Raw genomic sequence first — 4,927 nt, 5'->3', positions numbered from 1 at the left:
TGGTGTGGACAAGTGAAGCTTGTTCCGCAAGCTTCCCATCTTTTGGTGAAGGTCTTGCTCCTCTTTAGAATCAGCAGCATGCTGAGGAAACTCTGAGGCAGGGCTGCCTGGCCAAGGCTGAGCCCTGAAAAGGCACCAACCCCGCTGGGGCCCTCGGGTGAGATTTTTAGACTCTGCTTCTTCCATCAGCTCTATGAAGATAAAATCACCTCCTTGCCTGGCAGGGTGGGGGCAAGTTAATTAGAGAGAACTGCCTGCCTCTTTGAAGGCACAAAGCACTGGATGGGAAACCGACGGGATTTCTACAGTTCCCGTTGTGTCAGCTCTGCGTAAGAAGTCTCACCTGTGCTGCCCACTGCTGTCCCTCCACACGGTGCCATGGTGGCAGCCCCCAGGATGGAGCTCTGAGCAGCCCCAACACCACCTCTGTACCCTTGACTGGCAGCATGGTGTGAGGACAGCTGTCCAGCACCAGCCCACCCGGCAAGCCCTCCCCAGGGTGCCATGACACCCAAGGAAGCGCTCTGCTCCACTGGACACCGGCTGCCCTTCTAATTATAGCAGCGGGTGCAGGAAGCGCCGGGGCGGCCTGCGCAGGAAGCGGGGTGTGCCGCTCTTGGTGACTGAAAAACAGGCAGAGGTGTGCTGACAGCACCTCAGCCCCACCGAGCAGCAGAGCCCTGCCCCAGGGCTGCTCCCAGTCTGCAGCACCCTGAGCAGCACTGGCATCACCCTTGGTGCCCCCAGGGGATCCAGGCCTGCCTAAGTGTGGGCCTCCCACAGTCTTCACATGGCCCCGGCATCACCTGTGCTCCCAGCCCCGAGCACCCGAGCCCTGCCAGGGCACACGCGCTGCAGGATGGGGTGCTGCTCCCCTTCAGAGAGGCAGGAGGGCAGCTGGGGTGACATGTGGCTTCCATTAACAGCTGTTAAGGACCCTTCTCCCTGAGCAGGTCATGCTCTCCCCCTGCCTTACCAACTCATCTCAGACTGTCCCTGCTCCTGGTGACTTGCTGCTGGCCAGACCTGGATGACAGCTGGCAGGGGTGAGGGCCATGGCACCTTGCCTGCCTGCCACCACTGATGACCTGTGAGGCTCAGGAGCCACTCAGTCTTTCTGCTTTATGGAAAAACCTGACAGTTCAGCATTTCCTTTGTCCCAGTTTGGAACAAAGAGTCAAAACTTTGACATGTTGCATAGTTATAGAGACTCTGAAACTCTTTGTTTTGGAATGTACTGAAATGCCGGTTTGCAGTGTTTCACTTTGACTGTGTCACTTCAGCTACTGCAACACAAGAAGTTCTATTGCTACCTGGGGGGGAAAAGCCTGACATGTTTTCATACACTGACAAAATCAGTACCTTCCCGTGAATTATTTTGGTCTTGTCATATGAACTTTCCCCAGCACCTTTTCGCACCACTCTCCCCAACCAGAGATCCACGACAGCTCCAATTCCAACTGCTGGGCACAAAAGCCATCCCTAAAATGGGACTGCACCCTGCAGGGTTTCACTCTCTCCATCAGACAGACACTTGCATCTCTCCACACTGCACATGGCAGCCAGCATGGGCAGCCTGGAAGTTTCCTTCAATAGAGGCGTTGGGCAGTTGCCTGCCTGTCTGGGCTCCAGAGATGCCGTGCACCCCAGAACCTACGGGCTCATGGTGGGTGTGACCATGGGTTCCAGTGCAGACTGGAGTGGCCAGGGCAGGAGAGGGATGGAGTGTGGCAGGGAGTGGGATCTGCCGAGGGCCAAGTACAGCACTCGCTGTGCTGCCGGCTCTGGGCCGCAGGGCAGAGATGGTATCTTACAGATTTTCCCACGCCTCGCTCAGGATTTGCATACTTGCACGAAGGCAGGTGATGCTCGGTAGCTCCTGGAATACTGCATAAATAGAGAGCAGGCTGTTGCACAGCCCCCAGGCTACAGCACTCTACAGATAAGCCCCCAGCATGCAAGTCCTACATATCATGGGCTGGTGCTGCCGGCCTTGCAGGCCAGGATGGAGCCTCGTGCTCACTGGGAAGCAGGCAGCAAGCCCTGGCCCCATAGGGCAGGCTCCCCTCTCACTGTGCCTCAGTTTTTCCTCCTGGCAATGAAACGCAGACATCCAACACCACAGGAACAGCCTCAAGCATGGAGCAGGTGTCCCAAACTTAACTGGGCTGCTCCCTGCTGCCAGGCTTCACCCAAAGGTTGTGGCACAACTCCTCAACCCAGCACAGGACTCAGAGCATTTTGTGTGGGAATCGCTGTCACAGAGCACCACGATTTGTAACGTGCTCTTCAGCTGCTGAAACATGTGGCAATCATCTGTGCCCAGAACTGAAGCAGTTGCTACATTGCAGGAAAGAGATGGTCCTGAATTAACTGGGGCCATTAATTAAGCAAAGAAAGCTACAATGGTCTGGCACACTGACTGGTGAGCAAGCATAGCAAGGAACTGAGCCAAGGCAGATTCCATTCTCGAGCAGGGATGTGACCACGAGACACGTTCCCTGCTGCTGCACTTCCAAGTGGTACAGAGGCAGGTATTCTGCAGTGCTGGTGCTCCCTAGCCACCATCTGGAGCCCCCAGTGGGTCTCTGAGATGCTGATAAGGAATCCTCTACCACAAGAATGCAATGCAGAAATGGCAGCACTACTGCCTTAGGACTGGGGAGGCCATGAGGAGGGCAAAGGGGTCAGATTGCCTCCTCACCTTACACACCATTGGGGTTTGCAGACAAATATGCCCAAGGGCTGTTGGAGAGCCACAGGGCTCAGCAGCCTGCATGACCTATGCTGTGAAAACTTGAAGTCTACATTCCCGAACACAGATCATTTCAACTGGGATGGCAGAGATGAGGATGACTCTGCAAACAGCTCTGTGGGCATCATTATCTGAAGTGTCTGTACCAGCACCAGTCCCCCCAGAGGCAGCACCGCAGGAGGGTGTGTGGGCCTCCTTTCTTGCTCCATCCCACCTGGAGCAAACACCTGCCTGCTGAGCCAGCAGCCCAAGGCTCAGAACAGGTTCCTCTGCCCACAGCTAGAGGAGGCAGGGTTTTGGCAAAGCAACTCCCTCGTATGGAGAGACTGCCATGCCCACGCGTCTCAGAGGGGCAGACAGGGTTGCTCTTGGCCTTGCAGCTCACAGGCACTGCTCAGGCAGGTGGCAGCCACTGAGCACAGGGCAGGCGTGCGTCTGAGGAGCTGTGGTTCAGCAGGACACCTTGAGGGAGGAGGCAGATCTTGGAGCACTGCGGGAGTGCCACACCATGTGTGGGTGTCAGATGTCACCTCAAGCCATTGGATTTATTTTATGTGCACAGCAGCATCTTCTGTTTCCACAGAAAGGAAAGCAAGACAAAGAAGACAAAAGAAAAGTACATTGAATGCTACTTGAAGATGAATCAGCTGTACAAACCAAAGTCTTTCTCTCCCTGCCATGCAGTGGGATGGTCCTACAGGCTGGCAGGAGCTGTCTGCCACAGGCTGCAGCATAACACATAGCCCCTCCTGCCCCCACACCGGCAGCACCATGGGGGCTCCCCTGGCACCCAGCCTGCATGGGCTGAAAGCTGAGACCCCCCCAGAGTGGCTGCTGCTGGGCACTGTGGCCAGGGCAGACCTCAGCCCCTCTCACCTGCCCTCCTGTAAGGTCCCAGTGTGCTTTTGTTGAGGAGGCAGAGGGCTTGGTTCAGCACAGTGCCAAGCCCAGCTGTGCATCCCAGTGGGTGCTGGGCTTCATGCTGAGGAGCCTGGCCTGTTTTGCCCCAGCCCTGGCCATGCAATAGCTTGTGTGCACTGATTGGTGCACACCCAGCCCATGCAGCTCTCCAGATGAAGTTTTCTCATTGGAAAATGGGACCATTAACACATTCACTTCTCAGGGCAAGCAACAGCCTTCTTAACGCTGGCAAACTGCTGTGCTAGAGCCACTGAAGACAGGAAATGCAGCATGTTGCTGACCCACACCTACCACTGGTCTCTGGGATCCCCTGGTACCAGCTGTGGCTGAGAAGTCTCAAGGGATGGTGCTGACCACGCTGCCTTCCAGTGAGGGGCATTTTGGAAATACAAGCATATGGGCAAGTGCTTTTTAATAGTTTGATGCTGGTCACTGTGGTTACTTGCAATTCCCAAGTAATCTGCTAGATGGCATGATGTAATAATAGTAATAATAATAATAATGGTAACAACAACAACGATAATTACATACTAGTTTAATTGATCCAAACTCTAGAAATGATTTGTCAAATAAGTTAGGCAGGTGTTTATGTAGCTTACTGCATGAGTACGTACTGCCTCCCTTTTGTCGAGCATTAATCCAAACTCTGATGAAGTGCCATTATCTGCAACATTGGAATTTCTATTCTTTTTGGCAAAGATCTGACACATGACACAAGAAGCTATAGTAACAACACAGAGATCAACTTTCTCATTATATCTGCGAGTGTACTCAGCAACCCCAACAAGAAATTACAAGACAGCTTCTTGTTCTTCAGCTGCTGCATATAAATAAAGAGCAAAGGATTACTCATACATAATAACTAGTATTTGCTGCAGGCCCTTCAGGTCTCAGAGCCGGACTAACCAAACCAAAGGAAAGATCATGTTGCAAGAACGGGATTTGTCCATGGCACACCCTGACCGGGCAGGCAGCTGAGGCTGGGGCTCTCCCAGTCGTGGGATCTCCCAGAGCGTGAGGTCCCACAATGTCCTTGGGATTTTTATCAGTTTAAGGGGATTTTGGGCAGACGGATGCCCCGCGGTGCCCTCTCCATTCCCCCCGCCCGTGCTGACGAAAGCTGCAGGAGAGCGCTACGGCAGCCACCCTCCGCACGCGGCCGCGGGGAGCGAGGCGGGGCTCACGGGGCAGCACGGGGGTCCCGCTCCTCCGCGCCCGCGGCGGCACCGCCGGCCGTGCCCCGCTGGAGGC

Source organism: Parus major, chromosome 9 (genome assembly GCF_001522545.3).
Source record: "Parus major isolate Abel chromosome 9, Parus_major1.1, whole genome shotgun sequence".
In the NCBI taxonomy this organism is placed as follows: Eukaryota; Metazoa; Chordata; class Aves; order Passeriformes; family Paridae; genus Parus; species Parus major.
The sequence above is the reverse complement of the archived record's forward strand: the minus strand, read 5'-3'. Positions refer to the sequence as shown.